A 22,703-nucleotide genomic window follows, 5' to 3' on the forward strand; every position below is an offset into this window, starting at 1 on the left:
TAATACTCATTTTACTGTACGCACTTTACTTTATGACAAGTATTGCAACTGTGGCAATTCACTTCTCTTGCATGAGAAAGTAGACTGCTCAATAAATACCCTTTTTATTGAAAACGCCCGTCTCTCTATTTCTCTGCATTCCTGGTGAAACTAAGCATGCACGATTATCTGAGGGAAATAGCTATCTATTGTTTCCGCGACTCTGGAGATATACTCCTTATTCTGGGGGAGCAAAGTTGTCATGTTTATGCGGTTGTCAGAAAATAATCCCTTCTTGTCTATTCAAGAAAGTTAACACCTTCTTGTTTACTCGAGAAAGTTTCTAGTGACCTCTGAGCTAGCTGGCATTTCATAATTAAGTCTAACATATTCAATAGAGACCTAGTCGACCTCAGTCCTACGTCTACACTGTTGTTTATGTTATTCCAATGCGCAGAGCCTATTGGGAATATAGGAACTACACTACAGCACGTTATCTCAGCGATAAAATCTGGCGATGCTTGGCCATAGAAAAATTGTCGCTAAGCCTATTTAGCGATAACTTTCGCTAGTTGTTGGTAATATGCCCCTCAGTTTTTAGTTTTCTGGCAAAAACTGTCGTGTAGTTTCCTCTAATCAGTTTGTGGACGACATAGACTTTGGGATGGTGCCAGACTGATTCTGGGCACTTCCCCAGGATATGTTATCCCGTAGACCAGCTAGCTCATAGTGCCACCATAAGCCCCCCTAGACAGGAAGCAAACAGTTCTGGCAACCACTGAACTTGACAACCCAGACCCATCAGGAATCGTGGTGACCAATTTAGACCCTTTTGCTCATACCCTCATGCTCTTGTTTGCTCATAGAAACATGCAAAAATACACAAAGGGACGTTTTCAATATTTATTGAACCAAAGTGATTCTTGTATAGAATATATATATGCTGTGATGATCAATAGACAGAAGCATATGTAAGTTATAAGGAGCTTTAAGACAGTGAATAGAACAAAGAGTTCCACCTTCTTATTTAAGCAGTATATATATGATGACCATGTGATCAAGCTCCGTCTGAGGAGCGAAACGGGTTATGGAGGACATTTGTCCTATGATTTTGTAATAAAGCTTTCACCTCTGCTCACACAACTTTGTGAGTTGATGGCCTGTTATTGAAGTCACTTACTCTCTTTTGGGGAAGAGGTCTAACCTGCTTGGCTCCGCTTGGATAGCGGTCAGGATTTTGCTTTGGGTATATGTATATATATATATATATATATATATATATATATATATATATATATATATATATATATATATATATATATATATATATATATATATATATATATATATATATATATATATATATATATATATATGTATATATATATGTATATATATATATATATATATATATATATATATATATATATATATATATCTATTACCTACTGGCGGTCGCCAGTAGGTAGTTATAATTAGGACCTAGTTTCCATAGGAAATCCGCAACATTCTATTGAGAATAACTTTGGCGCCGGTGGACGAATCTTTGCGAATTTTTTAAAAGAAGATGGCCTGCTCCGCTCCACTCCTTCCCTGAAAGTTTGGGGGGGATTCGTCAAGTGGGGGCTGAGATAAAAGGGGGTCCCAAAACGTGTTTTCCCCATGTTATTTTCCATAGGACGTTTAGACACGGCTACAGCTCGAACTGCTGAATGGATTTATAAGAAAGTTGGTAGAAAAGTAGAGTCCGGCTCGCAGATTACGCTTTTCTTTGAATGGTGTAAATCTGTTCAGTAGTTGCTGAGAAAATTAACTTTGAAAAAATATATATTGGGCTACATTGGGCTATATATATGTTAGAGCCCAAATGTAGCCCAATGTAGCCCAAAGATGGCCACCAGAGACAAAAAAAACCAAATGTAGCCCAAATATCAGCCAGATGTAGCCCAACTATAGCCCAATGACAGAATGTCCCAGAGTGTTTTAAAGAACAACTAGAGCGCTAACAGTCTTACTTATGACAAAAATATGGCACATCTTGATTGGAATAAAGTGTTAACACTTAAAACATTTAATTTGCAAAGGAACAACATGAGGGGGTTCATTTTGCCATAGAAATTATGATTAGTGCTGAAGAAAGAAAAATTAGGGCACATTTTGAGTGACTTCTCAAATACTCTTATATTTCATTAAAAAAATTCTGATATGCAGTCTCCCAAGATGGCCACCAGAGACAAAAGAGCCCAAATGTAGCCCAAATATCAGCCAGATGTAGCCCAACTATAGCCCAATGACAGAATGTCCCAGAGTGTTCTAAAGAACAACTAGAACGCTAACAGTCTTACTTATGACAAAAGTATGGCACACCTTAATTCATCTTGATTGGAATAAAGTAGTAACTCTTAATACATTTAATTTGAAAAGGAATAAAATGAGGGGTTTCATTTTGCCATAGAAATTGTATATATATATATATATATATATATATATATATATATATATATATATATATATATATATATATGAAGTTCCACACTGCCAAAAGCTTTAGGAAGCACTCCCCATCGTTCCAAATTAAGGCAGCAGCGCCATCGCAACTCCCTGGGTAAATAAGATTGCCAACGCGTTTCAGACATAAATCGTCCTTCTTCTCAGGCAGAGCGACCCCAAGTAAAAGGCAGAGACTGCTGCTCAGTATTTAAAGTCCCTTTTAATTGCCCACAGGTGAGAGCACGTGAATGTAAAAAACATGGCATTCTGGGAACAGCAGTTCGAAATAAGCCTTGTAGTTCTCATAAACACACGAGTCACTCTAAACATTTTCATTAAACAATTCCGCCATAAGTGGGCTTTCCAAAGAGTATAGACAGCGTTGCCAATGTTTGTGCGCCATCACGATGGCCATTACAGCTCCAAACATGCTGAGCTCGGCCCGCTATGCCTGCGGTGGTGCATTCCCCGCGGCTTGGCTGCTGCGCATATTATGAAGTTCCACACTGCCAAAAGCTTTAGGAAGCACTCCCCATCGTTCCAAATTAAGGCAGCAGCGCCATCGCAACTCCCTGGGTAAATAAGATTGCCAACGCGTTTCAGACATAAATCGTCCTTCTTCTCAGGCAGAGCGACCCCAAGTAAAAGGCAGAGACTGCTGCTCATTATTTAAAGTCCCTTTTAATTGCCCACAGGTGAGAGCATGTGAATGTAAAAAACATGGCATTCTGGGAGCAGCAGTTTGAAATAAGCCTTGTAGTTCTCATAAACACACGAGTCACTCTAAACATTTTCATTAAACAATTCCGCCATAAGTGGGCTTTCCAAAGAGTATAGACAGCGTTGCCAATGTTTGTGCGCCATCACGATGACCATTACAGCTCCAAACATGCTGAGCTCGGCCCGCTATGCCTGCGGTGGTGCATTCCCCGCGGCTTGGCTGCCGCGCATATTATGAAGTTCCACACTGCCAAAAGCTTTAGGAAGCACTCCCCATCGTTCCAAATTAAGGCAGCAGCGCCATCGCAACTCCCTGGGTAAATAAGATTGCCAACGCGTTTGAATTGAATTGAAAAATAATTTATAATGCGCAGAACAATAACCCGCAGGTGTCAAGGCGCCTAACAGAAGATCAGAGGAAGATCAAGAAAAACTTAGGACCTTAGGCATAGGCTTGCCTGAAGAGAAGGGTTTTTAAGGCAGTACGAAAATTCTGAAGGGATGGGAGAGATCTCAAGTCCAGGGGGAGTTCGTTCCACCATTTAGGGGCAAGGGTGGAAAAGGCTCTACCTCCCCACTTGGCTCTTCGTACACGAGGGGCTATCAAAAGCAGTTTACCAGAGGAGCGCAAGTTCCTTTGGGGCGCATAGAGGGAGATGATGGATCCTATTCCAGTGTCACTCTTTTTAGCGATGGCTCTATAGGTCATACAAAGGACCTTGAAGCGGATTCGATGTTCCATCGGCAGCCAGTGCAATGTTTTCCTGGCTGCAGTAGCCGAAGAGCGTCTGGGTAAATCCAGGACAAATCTAGCTATGGCGTTTTGGACTACCTGTAAGCGCTGCAGCTGACCTTTATTAAGTCCAGCATACAGCGCATTACAATAGTCCAAACGCGAGCCGATGAGAGCCACAGCTATCTGTTTTCTTGCCTGGAGAGAGAGATATTTCCTAACCCTACGCAGAGTGTGGATCAGGCCCCAGCAGGTGGAGACAGTTCTGCTCACCTGATTGCCTAGGTCGAGGGCGGGATCTATTAACACCCCGAGATTTTTAGCAGAGGATGTGGGGGAAGGACAAGTTCCTAGGGAGTCAGGCCACCAGTTGGCTGACCAGATGTTTTCTTTCCCCCCAAACACCATCACCTCTGTCTTCTCCCCATTCAGTTTCAGAGAGTTCTGGATCATCCATTGACCAACCGCCTCCATACAAGATCTAAACTTGGAGGCGATTAGGTCATCTGAGCGGGGAAGAGAGACGAGGATTTGAGTGTCGTCTGCGTACGAGACTACCTCCATCCCAAATGATCTTATAAGTTTGGCTAGTGGGGTAACATAGATATTAAAGAGGGTCGGGCTAAGTGCCGACCCTTGAGGAACCCCACATAGCAAAGGATGGGATGGAGATAGAAACTCCCCAAGCTTGACTCTTTGTTCCCTCCCCGTGAGGAAGGAGGTCAAGAGATCCAGAGCTGCGTTCTTCACCCCTACCTCCCTCAGCCGAGATGTAAGTACTGAGGGGGAGAGGGTGTCGAAAGCCGCAGTTAGATCTAGCAGGACCAGGAGAGAGGTCTGGCCCTCATCTACTGAAGTGCGGATCTTATCAAGCACGATGGTGAGGGCTGACTCGGTGCTAAATTCTTTCCTGAATCCGTGCTGGGAGGAGTCTAAACATCCCGAACTTTCGACAAAGGCAGCAAGATGCTTGTTAAGATAGGTTTCAAGCATCTTAGCAGGAGCAGGGAGCAGGGAAATAGGCCGGAAGTTTTTTAGGACCCCCGGATCCAAAGAGGCCTTTTTCAGAAGGAGTTTCACTACCGCCTTCTTCCACTCTGCAGGGAAAACGCCATCTCTAATAGCTAGATTCGTTATCTCTAGCAGCGGTGGTAAAAGGGTTTCCCTACACAATTTAATGACCTTCAGTGGGCAAGTATCCATAGGTGAACCAGATTTAGTCTTGGCTAACAAAAGCTCTAGGTCTTGCAAGGCCAGCGGGGGAAAGGTGTCCAGAGTGCAAGAAGGGGAGAGTTCATTGATGGTCGGACACGTCTCTACGCTAGGCATAGAAGCACTAAGGACGACTCTTTGTTCCTCAAGAGCTAGATGAATGTTCTGTATTTTAGAATGGAAAAAGGAGGCAATCTTATTACAAAGATCCTGCGAAGGGATGACAGGGTCAGGGACCTGCAATCTGACCAGGAAGTCTACAGTTTTAAAAAGTTCCTTCGGGGAGGAGAGCGAGGAAGTCGCGGCCACAAAGTATTCTTGTTTGGCCTGTAAAATTTCAGCCTTGTATTTTTTAACAAGAAGTCGATGAGCTTCCTTATTTTTGAAGTCCCAGCTGGCATGCCATAGCCTTTCCTTTCTCCTTACTTCTTGCCTAAGAAGCCTAAGAGCTTCGGAGTACCAGGGAGCGGACGGTCTCTTTCTAGCGTGGCGTCGGGATTGTTCTGGGGCTAGTTGATTCAGGGCCTCGGTAGTGACCTGTTCGAAGTGAGCGACTGCGGTCTGTACGCTATGTAGGTCAGTGGTAGCAAAGCTTGTAGCCCAAGGCGCGAAGGAGTTGCTATTGATATTCCTTAAGTTTCGAGTGGTCTCGATGACATGATTCCCCAATTTACGGGAGTTCACCCGTTGGTGATTAAGAAGGAAATGGACCGCCAGATGGTCGGACCAGGAAAGATGGATCGTATCCTTAATAATCAAGCGGGGGTCATTAGAAAAGATGCCATCCAGGGTGTGTCCTGCACAGTGAGTGGCTCCGGTGACACGTTGCGTAAGCCCACAAGATTCAAGGGCCTCAATGAGACAGGAGGTATCAGAGAGGTCAAGCCGCTCTAGGTGGTAATTAAAGTCACCCATGATGGAAAGGTTATCTTGGCCAAAATGAGGTTCAACAGATTGAAGAAGATGGTGCGTAAAATGGGTTCTCGAGCCGGGGGGACGGTAAATTAAGATACCGTTAAAAAAGGGACGTTGCTCTTCCTTTATAGAAAAGTAAAGAGCTTGGAAACTATCGGGAAAATCACTCAGGGGTACAGTGTGGCATTGAAGGTGATCTTTGTAAAGGATCGCTATCCCCCCTCCAACTCGTCCCTGTCTATCAAGTCTGGCCAGGCAGTAACCGTCCGGGACAGCCTCTATTAGATCAGGGTCGGAGGAGTCCTTAGCCCAGGTTTCGGTCACAAACACTAGGGTGGGCGTTCTGTCCAATACATCTCTTTAAACATAACCTTGTTCTTAATAAGGGAGCGGGCATTGACCAAGATGCCCTCTATTTCTACTATACTAGAAGTAGATGTGATAGGGTGTTCAATGGTAGGGTAGATGGAAACAGGGTTGGGGGGTCCTGGCGGGAGATAGCAGCCACAGGAGAGTGGGAGCAAGAGGTCATCAGGTTCGTAGGTGTGGGAACAGTGTTTTTTACACGGTTTAAGGGCCAACATATCGCGAAGGGAATAGCTACAAAAAGGGGATGACATTTTATCAGAGTCCAAGGCCCAGCCGTCCAGCCCGTCCTCAGCGCGGACGGGCGCAGACGGGCTGGACTCTGGCGTGACTCCGGCGGGTATCCGGCGCATCCGCTGACGCGTCCGCTGCGCGGAGCCACAGAGTACTCTTTTATAGTGACTAGAGCGCGAGGGCGCGCCTACACTCAAGATGGCCGCCAAACAGCCCTCGCCTCCCCGGGACCAGCTCTCAGCGTCAACACTCAGCTGAGAGCGGCCCAGGAGGTAGAGGAGGTAGGGAACAAAGATTCTGATTAAAATCCGCTTTTTAAAGGCAAGCGCGAGTAAAATGCACGCGTCACTCGACGATTTATGTCTGAAAAGCGTTTCAGACATAAATCGTCCTTCTTCTCAGGCAGAGCGACCCCAAGTAAAAGGCAGAGACTGCTGCTCAGTATTTAAAGTCCCTTTTAATTGCCCACAGGTGAGAGCACGTGAATGTAAAAAACATGGCATTCTGGGAGCAGCAGTTCGAAATAAGCCTTGTAGTTCTCATAAACACACAAATCACTCTAAACATTTTCATTAAACAATTCCGCCATAAGTGGGCTTTCCAAAGAGTATAGACAGCGTTGCCAATGTTTGTGCGCCATCACGATGACCATTACAGCTCCAAACATGCTGAGCTCGGCCCGCTATGCCTGCGGTGGTGCATTCCCCGCGGCTTGGCTGCCGCGCATATTATGAAGTTCCACACTGCCAAAAGCTTTAGGAAGCACTCCCCATCGTTCCAAATTAAGGCAGCAGCGCCATCACAACTCCCTGGGTAAAAAAGATTGCCAACGCGTTTCAGACATAAATCGTCCTTCTTCTCAGGCAGAGCGACCCCAAGTAAAAGGCAGAGACTGCGGCTCAGTATTTAAAGTCCCTTTTAATTGCCCACAGGTGAGAGCACGTGAATGTAAAAAACATGGCATTCTGGGAGCAGCAGTTCGAAATAAGCCTTGTAGTTCTCATAAACACACGAATCACTCTAAACATTTTCATTAAACAATTCCGCCATAAGTGGGCTTTCCAAAGAGTATAGACAGCGTTGCCAATGTTTGTGCGCCATCACGATGACCATTACAGCTCCAAACATGCTGAGCTCGGCCCGCTATGCCTGCGGTGGTGCATTCCCCGCGGCTTGGCTGCCGCGCATATTATGAAGTTCCACACTGCCAAAAGCTTTAGGAAGCACTCCCCATCGTTCCAAATTAAGGCAGCAGCGCCATCACAACTCCCTGGGTAAATAAGATTGCCAACGCGTTTCAGACATAAATCGTCCTTCTTCTCAGGCAGAGCGACCCCAAGTAAAAGGCAGAGACTGCGGCTCAGTATTTAAAGTCCCTTTTAATTGCCCACAGGTGAGAGCACGTGAATGTAAAAAACATGGCATTCTGGGAGCAGCAGTTCGAAATAAGCCTTGTAGTTCTCATAAACACACGAGTCACTCTAAACATTTTCATTAAACAATTCCGCCATAAGTGGGCTTTCCAAAGAGTATAGACAGCGTTGCCAATGTTTGTGCGCCATCACGATGACCATTACAGCTCCAAACATGCTGAGCTCGGCCCGCTATGCCTGCGGTGGTGCATTCCCCGCGGCTTGGCTGCCGCGCATATTATGAAGTTCCACACTGCCAAAAGCTTTAGGAAGCACTCCCCATCGTTCCAAATTAAGGCAGCAGCGCCATCGCAACTCCCTGGGTAAATAAGATTGCCAACGCGTTTCAGACATAAATCGTCCTTCTTCTCAGGCAGAGCGACCCCAAGTAAAAGGCAGAGACTGCTGCTCAGTATTTAAAGTCCCTTTTAATTGCCCACAGGTGAGAGCACGTGAATGTAAAAAACATGGCATTCTGGGAGCAGCAGTTCGAAATAAGCCTTGTAGTTCTCATAAACACACGAGTCACTCTACACATTTTCATTAAACAATTCCGCCATAAGTGGGCTCTCCAAAGAGTATAGACAGCGTTGCCAATGTTTGTGCGCCATCACGATGACCATTACAGCTCCAAACATGCTGAGCTCGGCCCGCTATGCCTGCGGTGGTGCATTCCCCGCGGCTTGGCTGCCGCGCATATTATGAAGTTCCACACTGCCAAAAGCTTATATATATATATATATATATATATATATATATATATATACATATATATATTTTGTCCTCATAACCACCATGTAGACAAAGTACCGAAAGGAATTTACAGTGAGCAGCTGTCTCAGTTTATCTGAAAAACTGGAAGGGACACAAATCTAGTGGGGGCCATCTATCCCTCAGCTGTCAACTGTATTCCAAAAAGGCACAGAGTCCATAATTTACCAATCTGCGGCAAACCTTGGGGTAGTTTGGCAGCCAGTTGGGGACGGGCATGAACCGGATAACGGCTATTCCACTGGTGCAAGCTTTTGAGGCACCATAGGAGATCAATCATTGGACCCGGGGGAAAAAAAAACCCCGGATAAATCAATGAAGCCAAGATAGTAAATACCAGAACGCCCTTTTACTCTGGTTACCAGATCTAGCCAGATTGGTACATGATGTCTGCAGGACTGAAGTTTGCCAATCTTTAAAGGTAGGAGGTGAAGAGTCTTTCCATTTCCTGCAGATCTCCCTTCATGCAAGCAGGATTGCGTAAAATACTAGGCACCTAGCTGGGCTTTGTACACCTTCTAGAACACCAAATACCACCAGGGACAGATCTATAGTGAGAAGTCTTCCAATGACCCTGTGAGGGAATTGCTGATCTCCTCCCAAAATGTGGCTAACTGAGGGCATTCAAAAAACATATGTGTATCTGATGCAGCAATCAACCCGCATTTAGCACAAGACACTGACTCTCCTCCTGAAAATTTAGACAACCTGAGAGGGGAGTAGTATGCCCTATGCAGGGTAAAAATATGATTCCTGCGTAACCAGGAAGGCTTGACAATGTTCCACAGGAGTTCAAAATAAGTCATCCAAAGATCTTGTAGATTCTGGTCCATCAGGACAGAACCCCATAACAACTCCGGCAGAACAAAGTCTCCATCCGACTCCTCCAGAATGAGATTATACCACTTGGACACTTCTTTTTTAACTGGACCCAAGTTTACTAAATCAGACACCAATGGGCTGTGCCCTCAAAGTTTGAACTTATTCCTGTTAGCGGGAGAGGTTTTATAGGCTAAAGTCCAGCTAAGAATCTGTAAGTATTTAAATCGTGAAAGATTGGGGCCAACCTTAACTTGCAGATGTTCCCACGAGAGTAAATCCCCCTCATAAAAGAGGTCTCCCCTATATATATATATATATATATATATATATATACATATATATATATATATATATATATATATATATATATATATATATATATATATATATATATATATATATATATATATATATATATATATATATATACATATAGAAATGGTATAACAATCTAGAGTACTCCTACTATGCAACCCCTAACGTACGTGTAGGCCTTGTACACAATGCAAAGGTAGCATGATAGTGTTCACACAAAGTTTGTTCATGTAAGCAAGGTTTGTGTTTCCATGAAAGTAGCCCAAGAGTTACGAATGCAAATGTTTGTCAAACGTTGATGTGAAAAAGAAAAGGGAACTCTAGAAAAGAGCTGTGTACCTGTAGAAAGGGCAACGTTTTGTACCAGGGCATACTGGGACACATTACAAAACCCCCAAATGCAAGAGTTTGCCAATCATGGCCATTATTTTTTGTCTGAGCCGGTAACTACCATGCCTTGCCTTATGAGCCCAGGAAGGGAAATCCACTGACGATGCCCTCCCATAAATAGGGTGGGGCAACCATTACTAAGACTCGGTGGCCCTTTGTTTGATAGGCTGATAGCTCAAAAATGAAATAGAAATCAAGTAAACTCTTGCCAACATGAGCAAATTAAAAACCTGATCCACTTTGAGCTAAATTGCAAGAGAAAAATACATGAAAAAATGAGTTACAAACTGACTTTCACACAGTTACCTCAGACACACCTGAAAGGATTTTATAGCAAGATGTATGAGCCTCAAGTAAGAAAGGACTACTTGCCATGGTAGAAAATTGAGTTCGTAAGAAATAGAAAATTGAGTTCGTAAGAAATACGAGGTATGTAAGGCACCTCCCAAAAAAGCTACATTATTGATTCTTGACCAAATGGGCAGAGAAAGGAAGGGATCCTGCCACAAATGGTTTATCTTGTGTGTTTTCCCATGTCTTTTTTTCCTCCCTTTTTTCCTCACTTATTATTGTATGTTGTAATGTATCTAGTAATTTTGTGCCAAAGGGAGCGATTTTCCTAAAGCAAATATTCAACGCAAATAATAAAATAAAATTCAAAGGTGGAGGCTCCACCAGCAGAAACCAACACTTCCTCGCCTTTGAAAGGAACAGGAGACCTGTAAGAACAATAAACAGCCATCCACCAACCTCTAAATGGCCCCTTAATCTGCCTGTGTTCGTCTTACTAAATGGAATGTCTAACTTGTGGTCTGTGTATATCTGTCTTTCACCAAACAAAGTGAAGCACATAATACATGCTATATTACTTATAATACCGTTGTACTTGGCTTTTATAAGGATCCTCGTCACAGAATAATGGATTGGAACCCTGTATTTTCATAGTGTGAGATGAGGGTGCTTTGGGATGATTAACATATTGGAAGAGGAAGGGAGCTTTAGGATGTGTGGGTGGGTGGGTAAGAAAAGGCTTATTGTTCATGAGTTCTTGTTCTTTGGGATCAATTTACATCGAGTATAGTGCTGCTCAAAGGGTGTCCTTACACAGCATAAAATTACAGATTGGGCAGCTAAGTCATTCCCCTTTTTTCTAGGATGTCACTTGGAGCACCATGGTGGAAAGCAATCCTGTTTTTGATAGTAATCATATTATATTTTATATAATTACATTCCTGGTGCTTTTCCCATTCTACAGAACCACAGTGTTCAGGACAATGCATTGAAAATATACTACCAGTAAGGGAATTAATTATTAATGTTTGGAGATCCATATTAAAATCTTTACCCATGTAAATCCATTTTGAGATGTAATTTTTCTGTTGCTAGCCTGAAAATCTCACCGAACATGACAACGTCAAAATATGTATAAGTAACCAAGATTATGCAGTCCATGCACACATGTATGCCCAGTCCAAAAAAGCACGAGGCATTAGTTGAACAGTAGGTGACTTCTTTCTTTAGAAACATCTACATAAAATGTTTTGTAACATAACTTTCGACTGCTCCTTGCTCTGTGTTATTTTTAGCACATACTGCTAACCGAATGAGGTGCAAAAATGATAGACGTAGCCCTGCAAGTAATTTTCTTGATTGATCTAATTTACCTTGAAGGTTAATGTATTCTAAAATAATTCAAAGATTAATACCCACTTACAGATATATTAAAAAAACATTCTGCCTCATTCAAGACACTGTTGCGCCATAGCTTCAAAGGTACCCCTAATGAGGTCTTAAATACATGTGATTACGGACTACAAATTGTGACAGGTGTTGTATAGAATGATTTTCACCCCCAATGAATTTTGAATTGGTAAACAAGGGCGTCATGTCTTTTGCTGTTTCGTTGCAAAATGCATTGGTGTATTTCAAAGATGAACATCATTTTCATTTTTTCAGTCTTTGATACTAAAAGTTATGGGTGCCATTATGACTCAAGGCTAGAACGTTCTACATCCAGACCCTGGATAGCATTTTCAGGGAGATCAGGAGTTACATTGCCGGGGGCGTGGCTTGGCGCCCGGCGAGGACGGCGGCTCTGATGTGAGCGCTCCGGGTCGACAGGGGTTTTCGCTGCTTTTCCCACCTCACCTGCGCCTGCACGGCAGGTTCTCCCCGACCGGAGGACACAGACAACAACGTGCTTCTGGATGCGGCATCCTCCGAACAGCGGAATGGCCTTTTTTGCCAACTTTGTAGCGGACGCGACTGAGTGATAGTCGCGTCCGCCATTTTGAATCCTGTCAGCGCGAACTGCGGCGCACCCGCTTCACGATTATGTGAGCCTGCCACAGAGCCCTACGTGTCACCAGCTGCTCCCGGTGAGATCCCTTCTTCATCTATATATCACCGCTGCATGCGTTTGACATAAGCCGCTTTTCAGCGAATTTCAGCGAGTTTAATTCACGTTTTCATGACCTTGGCGGCCATTTTGAGCAAGTGGACCTCTTCTTCCCTCAGGTACCCTGCCTGTACATGCAGACTCAGTCAATTCTCTGCTAACAGCGTTGCTTTTTTTCACGCTCATATATTTAAGGCTATCCACAACTTGGGGCAGTTTTGTGCACTGTTTTTGCACGCTCTCCTTTACCTGCTCTCCTTGTATTCATAATGTCCTCTCCCTGACGGACCTCTTCTGCTCCACAATGTGCCACTTATCTATATTTCAGCGCCATGGTGTTTCTTTGCTCTCATCATCAATGTGTTAACTCCTCCAAATAGCGAATTGATCGTTGCTCCACTCATCTTCCTGATTCCCTGGCGTTCTTGCATCCTGTGCAGTTTTCCAGTCAAGAGCTCCTGCGCATACTTTTAGATGTCTCTGGACACGCAGTAAATACTACTGAACTTTATTTCTCCTTACCAACAACTCTTTTCTGCTTCTTTTTTATGGAAAGGAAGGCAATTCCTCGCACCTCCAAAACTCCACGTCGTGTCTTCATTAAAAACTCAAAAGTCTTCTCTGCATTGGCACACCTCGAGGCCTCTCAGGCGCTCGTTGCTCAAATGTCGCAGTCTAACACGGAGCGGCCTGTCCATCCTACAGGGAAAGTCACGACGAAACGCCTTAAAAAAGATCCTCCATCGCCAACAGGGTCCACATCGGCTGTCTCTATGGAGCTGTTATTGAAAGAGATCCGTGCCCTCAGACCCTTCATGGAAGAAACTAATTCTGAGTTGCAGGTTCTTACTGACAACTTTCCTCTCTTCAAAAGCAAGTTGAAGAATTGGAGAACCAAAACAGACGCAACAATCTTCGTCTCTACGGCCGTGCGGAGAATTGTGAGGGGACTGATCCCATTGCCTTTTTCAAATCATTTTTGCCCAAGCTTCTTCATCTGCCTGAGGGTACTACGCTTAACATCCAGCGTGCACATAGGCTGGGCCGTCTCCCTTCTACTTCTTCTCCTTCTTCACGGCCAAGAGGTGTCATCATGTACTTCTTAGAATATACTGACCTTCTCAAAGTCATCTCAGCGGCTCGTGCCTCACCTCGTCTCCAATGGTCAGGTTCCAATCTCTTCTTTGCGCAGGATTACGCCAAAACCACAGCCAACCGTCGCAAAGCCTTTTTGGACATGCGCCCAGAGCTTCGCGCCATTGGAGCCAGATATGGCCTTTTTCATCCTTGCCTATTCAGAGTCAACCACAACAACAAGACTACGACCTACGAGGATCCTGTTCGTCTCCGAAGCTTTTTGAACGCTACACAAACATCTGATATGGACTTATCTGGTTCTTCATCAGCTTTTCCTCCGTGAATCTTGCATGATGTGGCTTTTTTTTGTTCTAATCAATCTGCATGCTTAATGGTTGTTGCTGACTGCTTAACTGTTTGCCTTGGTGTTTTTTCCAGCGTCCTCAGTTTCTATGTTCCTTTTTTTGATTCTCTCTCATCTTTCATACATCCCTGTTGGATGGATATGTAATTCTCACTAGTGTTTCTTTGTATATTTTTTCGTCACTCACCATTGTTCTGTTTCCTCCTTTTCTTACTCATGTATCCCTTTTTGTTTTTCGTCTTTGCAGGTTTCACGATTTGTATTGCGTCTTCCCCTCGACTTGCTGCTTCGCTTACATTGGATGCTCTGCCTCCTCTAGTTGGCGCTCCCCCCTCACTCCTCTCTCCTCGTCTCCTATTCCCGGTGATCATCCCTCCTCCTTTTTGTCCTCCGTAAGTATGTTTATCCTTTTCTCCCTGATGTTCACTTCCCTTTTTGTATCTTTTTTTCTCTCATCTTCACTAGTTTTCGTTGTTCTACAGGTGTCTTCCTTTTTTGTTTTTCGACAACTCTTCTGCTATACATTCTCTCCTATCACTCTCTCTACTCCCTGGACTACCTTCTTATGTTTTTTAAGCCAACAGATCTTTGCTATTACTTTCCCACTCTTTCTCCCTCCTCCTCATTCTCTTTTTCAACCTTATATTGTGGTGATTTTTACAGACTTTCACACTCTTTTTGGTTTTTCTCCCCCTCTGGGTTTTTCTCACATCTTTTTTCTTCATGTTGATATTTCCCTCCTCATTTATATGATATGTCTATGAAAGTAATTACATGGAATGTTAAGGGCATTAATTCTCCCATCAAACGACAGAGAATCTTATCTCACCTTGCACGTTTAAATGTGGATATTGCTTTTTTACAAGAAACCCATTTATCTGCTGAAGAATCTGTTAAACTAAAGAGAGGCTGGGCGGGTGATGTTTACTACTCTCCTGGGGATGGTAAGCGTAATGGTGTGGCCATTCTATGTCATAAAGCTCTTTCTCACTCCTTGCTCGCTCAGGAATCGGATGTTGATGGCCGTTGGACGTATGCTAAGCTCTCCATCAAGAATGTTCCAATTTCTCTCCTAAATGTTTATGCCCCTACTACCGGTGATCCTACTTTTTGGCATTCATTTTCCCAGCACATTACCAGATTTATTGATGACAATTTTATTTTAGCGGGTGACTGCAATCAGCCCCTAGACCCCTTTTTGGACAGAAATTCCAAAGCACACTTCATTCCTAATAAGTCACATAAATCCTTCTCTCAAACCATCTCTCAGCATAAACTAACTGACGCTTGGCGTTTATGCAACCCAGAACTTCAGGAATTTACTTTTTACTCTCCATGCCATCAATCCCAATCCCGAATTCATTACATTTTTGTGACCCACAACATCGTTCAAACTCTCACCCATGCTGAAATTGGTCCGATTTTACTTTCCGACCATGCCCCCACTTTAGTTCAGTTGGACATTTTACCCAAATCAGTTGGTCCTAAACTTTGGCGTTTTAACAATTCTCTTCTTTTAGACCCTAAATTTACCACCTCCTTCACTACCTTCTCAGATGAATTTTTCTCCTTGAATGACAATTCCCCCGTCCCCAAGCACACCATTTGGGACGCCTTTAAAGCGGCAGCAAGAGACTTCATAATTGGCTTTGTTGCAAAAAAACGGAAAGCTGCTCGCAACTTTACAAAGGCTATCCTTCTGGATATTAAGAAATTGGAGCATTCTTATTTTACTTCCCGTTCACAGAAAAGTCTAACCGCCTTGATTAATGCTAAACTGAAATTCAACAAAAAATCCACGGACGATGCATCCTTGTATCTATTGAAATCAAGTGCCAAGTTCTATGGGGGCAAAAATAAGGCTGGTAAGATATTAGCTAATTATCTAAAAGTTAAGCAAAATAAGTTGAATATTGAATCAGTCTACGACGCTAACTCCACTCTCAAACACACAGACGCAGATATCCTCACTGAATTTTCTACCTTTTACAAAACCCTATACTCTTCTGAAACCCAGCCCTCTCCTCAATCCCTAGACAATTTTTTCTCTACTATTCAAAAACCAGCCCACTTCCCACTTGACCTATCTCACTTAGAGCTTGACATATCCCAACAAGAATTGCTCAAGGCACTTCAAACTCTCCAAAAAGATAAGGCTCCTGGGCCAGACGGCTTTACTGTAGAATTTTTTCTTCACTTTTCAAAGCTTCTCATCCCAAAACTTCATTCCCTCATTGGCGCTTTCCTCACCTTGGGTTCCTCCTCAGGCTCTTTTTCAGATGCGCATATCTGCCTCATACCCAAGGAGGGGAAAGATCCTCAACATTGTAAAAATTATAGACCAATCTCTTTGGTTAATATTGATTATAAAATATTTGCGAAGTCTCTCGCGGCACGTCTCGATCTTCTTCTCCCAGATCTTTTGGGTGAGGAACAGTCGGGCTTTGTTAAAAGTCGCTTTATTACTGATAACACTAGACTTCTCTTTAATATTCTCTCTAAATCTCGCCTTTTACCCCATCCTCTTGCGGCCATTGCCCTGGATGCTGAAAAAGCGTTTGATAGGGTTGAATGGACCTATCTCTTTCATACCCTTCGTTGGTTTGGTTTTGCCCCTGTTTTCATATCTCTAATTTCATTACTTTATTCCAACCCGCGTGCGGCGGTTTGTGCCAATGGCCAAATATCCTCTTTTTTTAATTTGCAAAGAGGTGTTTGTCAAGGATGCCCCTTGTCTCCCTTTCTCTTTAATTTAGCCTTAGAACCTTTCCTTTCTAAACTTTGTCAAAACCCCTCCATTCAAGGTTTCCAATTATCAGACTCCCACATCAAATTAGCCGCATACGCGGATGACATCCTTCTCTTTGTTTCCAATCCCACTGTTTCGATTCCCGCCTTCCTCACTGAAGTCCACGCCTATTCCCAAATATCTGGATATAAGCTTAACAATGATAAATGTGAGATCCTCCCCTTAACAAAATTTACATTTAAACCTGATTTTGCCACATCCAACTTTACATGGAAGCCTTCTAATATTAAATACCTTGGACTGCACATCACTCCCACCATTCCAGATACTGTTTCCCTTTGTATGTCCAAATGCATTCAAAAATTAGCGGATCTCACGTCCAAATGGCACCCTCTTTATCTATCCTGGTGGGGTCGCCTTGACACCATTAAAATGATGCTGTCTCCCATTGTCCTTTATACCCTCTCTAATATTCCAGTCCCCATCCCTTCAAAATTTTTCAAAAAGATTAATTCTGCTCTAACGTCCTTTCTTTGGAATAAAAAGAAGCCTTGAATGTCTTTAGCCCGTCTGATCCGTCCTAAGTCAGAGGGTGGGGTTAACTTCCCCGACTTTCCTGCTTACCATAAAGCGTTCAAACTGCGACAAGCTTCCTTTTGGTTACAAGACCCTAGCACTCCCTGTCTTTTATGGACTAAATTTGAACGTCTTCTTCTTTCTCCCTTTTCCTTTGCCGAATATCTTTCCTTCTCTCGTAAACCCGCTTCCATTTCTACTCCTATTCATAAATTCACTACTAAATTGCTCCTATCTTCTTCTCATTCTCCTCCCACAACCATTGCTGATTTTCTTTCCTCCCCCATCTGGCATAACACTTCCTTACTCATTCGTAACAGACCCTTCTTTTGGAAAACATGGCATAGCAGAGGTTTGCTGTGGATTTCCCAACTCTTTTCTCACTCCTCTTTCTTACCTTTCACTACTCTTTGCTCCCTTTATAACTTACCTACCTCCTTTGCTCGCAACTATCAATTGCTTAAGGATACAGTCCTAACAAACTATAATCGCCTTTCTCAGCTTTGTCCTCCTCCTGCTTCACCCACTCTCCCTTCCTCACTTCACTCCTTTTTACGCACTACACCAAAAGCTGCTGCTATCTACAAATACCTCCACACTGGTGAGTCTATCAGACCTAAATCCAAGGTGGAGGAATGTTGGGAGCACGACTTGTCTGTGTCCTGGTCAGTTTCATTTTGGGACAAAATCTGGACCAAGATCCGTAAATCCTCAAGAGCGGCAACCCTTACACAGACTTTGTTTTTTATTTATAACAGACTTCTTTTTACACCCTTTGACCTTCACAAACGCTTTCCAAACACTCCCCACACATGTTGGTCTTGTTCATCACCACACGCTACTTTATTTCACATGTTATTTTTATGCACTCCTGTTCGCAGTTTTTGGTTACAGGTTTGGGCTCAAATTAATTTGATTTTTCATACTTGTGTCCCTTTTTCTCATACACACGTCTTCATGGGCAGCCTTTCCCCTTGCTGGGACAATGTTGATCTAAAGCCTCAGATTGTTGACTTACTACTGGCTGCTGCCTTTCAACAAATAACGGTCAACTGGAAAGACTTCTCCAATATTTCCTTCAAGGCGTGGTGGTTTAATGTCTGCCATAATCATAGACTTGACACTGCTTATGTTTTTCCGGCATGTATGGCTACAAAACGCATGGACTTATGGTTTCCTGTCACGCTTTATTTGGACTCATGTTCTAAACGTTTGTTTCACCCACCACCTTCGCAACAGGAAGTCCTCAAACCTCCTTAATTGCTCGATGCATTCCACTTTTTCTCCATTGTACCACTTTCTTATTCCTTACGAATGTTTTTATGCTTATTATGTTTGCTGTTTAACATACCTTTCCTTTGCCTTTTCCTTTTTCCTTTCTCTAGTACCCAGATTTACTTTCTCATAATGTTTGCATTTCTATGATTGTTTTATTCTGCTCACAGTCTTTAAGTTAATATTCCAATGTATTTTGTTTTGACACCTGATTTTTCTCTTGTCATTATCAAATAAAATTTTCTTGAACTTAAAAGGAGTTACATTGCCTGTAAAGGACATGCTGTTGTGCACTGTCTTATGGTGGTGTCTTTGGGATGCTTTGTCTTTGGGATGCTTTGTGCTTAAACCACCTCTGACTTTGGCTATCTGTGGGAGCACTTGTTTTTGGGAGCAATGAAATGGAGAACTCTTAAAATTGTTTCCCTGAGAGAGCTTCCTAGCACTACAAAAACTCATTTAATCAGTAAGCAACCCCACTATTTCATGATCCTTTAATCTGAGCGTTTTCTGGAATTTCATCATTAGATTGACATATCTCATACATATTCATGTGTAAGGTTTAATTGCACTAACAAAATTTTGAAACAAAAAATTTAATTTCAGAAAACTTTATGCTGGATGAAATTTTAGGCACGCAATACAAATATGATGCTTACCATCCTTTTCACTTACACATGCAGTCCCAGATTTACTATGATTTAGCTTAGGGGTCGTGTTACTTTTGTGGTGCAGCCCCAACAGTGGAGTAGTGTGGCTCACTGGTTAGAGGCGGCAGACCCAGAAGCCGAGGTCGGCCCGGGACCAGGGTTCAATTCCCGACGCAGCAGGGTGTTGGGCCAATGTCAGCGGGCTCGATAAATCTCGCCTTCGGTGCCTCTCTAACCATGGGTTCCACTCAGCAACTCTGGGCAAAAGCTTGCTTAATCTCCACAAACGGCCCTATCAACGCTGGGGATGCCTGGTTTCACCTTGGGGGTGCCCAATAGCGACCATCTCACAGGGAAAGCCAGGACGGGTTCCCCAGCGTTATACAGCGCCAGGAAACCTACGGGTAGCAGTGCGCTTTACAAGCTCAAAAATTAATTAATTTAATTAACACAGAATTCTTTTTGGCATTTACTAAGCCACGCATAGCGCTGCCTTGCGTTACTTTGCATCAAGTAGCCATTAGATGGGTGCAACATGGCATTCCCATCCAACAATATATTTTGATGCAGACCCAGATTTACAAAGACTTGCAAACTTGGGTTTGCACCACAATGGTGTTGCATGAAATCTAAGAATATCCGGGCACTGATTTTTATTGTAACACGGCTGCTGAATTTCTGCTGATAATATGCCCCACATACCTTACCAGTGATGTCTTTTGTGGTAGATAGTGCACCATCTGTATTGACTTGCTATTGGCCTTGGATAGAAAAGTTAAGATGTGCCCAATTAATATTTCTAATTTTTTTAAACAAAATTGTGGATCTAGATGGAAATGTGCTCGATCTTTTCAAACAGATTCAGATACCGAACCTGACATTTGAGGACTGTGTGAAGAAAATCACATAAAAATAGTGTAACTGAATAGTCTGGTTTAGTTATAAAGCGCTCCAATGTCCTTGGACCAGGTTTGAGTTATGAAACAACAGCAAATAAAATCACACATTTTCATCCTTAGAAGAGAACTGGGAAACTGAGGCAGATGTCTAACGAGCACATACAAACAAATTAATTTTGTCTGTTACATAAAGTTCTAGGAACTCTGGCAAGTCACATGAATCTAAATTGATTCCAACTCTCTAAGTTGGCACTTCAGCACTGAAATGGGCTCATCCCCTCACATGTATTTGACTGCCCACTGATCAAACCCTTCTGTGAGGTTATTTGGGAAGTTTCCACCATAATTGCTCATATTTAATATTTCTTGTACAATAAGATGGTGTCAAACATTTTTTTAACAGTTGCATGTTTGTTTGATATTTTTCCTTGGACAATTGCTTACCGCAAATGTATTTCCATCCTTTCCATCTGTGTTGGAAAGTACATTGTTTATGAAAGTCAAATTGACAAATTGCCTTGTTTTGATCCACCAGTAAAAACAACAGCTGATTATACATACAAATTGTTTGCATCCATCATACCTGACTGTGCTTGCACTATGAACCAATCTGCACATATTGATTTATCTTCAATTCATATGCCACTTGCAACCTTATTGTGTGCATAGCATGCCTACATGGATAAAGGTATGTAGGATTACATACAGTTCTCTCACACATTGTTATACTATCAATCTTCTGACCCATGTGGATCAATGCTGGGACCTGGCCTTCTCTGCAGTGTCATCCCCAAACCTTTTGCCTTCACCACTCCTATGTCTGAATGTTGCTTTTGTTGGCATTATGACTCTGTGCACTGTACCACTGCTAACCAGTGCTAAAGTGCTTGTGCTCACTCCTCTAAACCTAATAAAAATGACATATACCCAAATGGCACATTTATTTACTTAGAAGTCATTAGTCAAGTGGTACAACATGTACTAAGGGAATGTAAATTAAATGCTACTAGTGGGCCTGCAGCACTTATTGTTCCAACACACTCAAGTAGCTATTTAAAGCCCCTAAATTCTTGTTTCTCAACTGTGAGGCCTGCCTCTACCATAGGATAACACTGGTTTGCTTTATTACATTTAAGAAGTGGTAGTTAAGTTCTATTCCACCTACAGCCAGTGGTTGAAAACATTGTTCAACACATAGAGAAAGAGTTATGGCAAGTTTTGACAACTCTTTTCAATTTAGCACATACTGAAAAACGAATGTGTAACTCTACTGCATTTATACATGGTATGGCTGACCACTGCAATGGTAGTACACAATTAACTTTGAACGTGCAACAAGGTGCACAGGAGATTTTAATGGTAGTGCTAAATGTGTTAGAAAATGAGGGAATTGCAATGATTGATTTCTTTAAAAAAAACTATTCATGGAACTATGAATGTGTAAATTGTCACTATTCAGGCAGAACAGACATTCAATCAGAGAGATATGTGTATCTTACAGTACTAGATTGAAAATCAGTGGGTCTCAATACGTACTTGGTGGATGGTTAATCCATCAAGTGGTGACGCATATCCTGTCCGCTGAAATATAAATACCACTGCATGCTATGAGATTTATAATTTGGAAGACAGGATATCCGTCACCATTGTGACAGAGTAACCCGTCTACCAAGATCTAAATCAGGCCCAGTGTCATTTGAAAAGCGTTTTGTGAAAGTTGTGCAGAACAACTCCTATCCGGACTACACAGCAAAACTGGTGTCTACACTGGTTTTAAGACACCAGACACCGTTCAAACTATCTTATTCTCATGCTACAAAGATGCAGAGATGATGGTAGCAAAATCAATATTGATATCACCAACTTTAAAGCTGGTCAGATATCAATTCATAAGAAAACATACACTACTGTGGTTATTGTTTTTGATTACAGACATTCAATCATCTCTGGTCACTACACAGGCCACCTTAAAACTTTACTTTCTTGGAATGAATGCTGTAAACTTCCAAATTTCTATCTTATATTTCAACATCTAAATTTCTATAGGAAATAATATTTACAAACTTCTAAGCAGATCTAAACAGAGAAAAAGTATTAAAGTTCATATTCAGTGTTGTTATTTGGCCTACCAAGGATAACGACTATAATGATTGAACTTTTTCTGCTAATAATAATTGGACTTAAAAAAAAAATTGTATCAATATGTGCTCTGTACCAATGTTGGAATCATGCTCATAATACGTGTTTTTTTCATGAATCTTAGTAAATTATTTTCCCCCACAGTTATAATGGATTGCATTTCATTAACGTAAACACACTATTACTATTTTGAAGTATAAACATTATACATACTACA

Source organism: Lissotriton vulgaris, chromosome 7 (genome assembly GCF_964263255.1).
Source record: "Lissotriton vulgaris chromosome 7, aLisVul1.2, whole genome shotgun sequence".
NCBI classification, from domain to species: Eukaryota; Metazoa; Chordata; class Amphibia; order Caudata; family Salamandridae; genus Lissotriton; species Lissotriton vulgaris.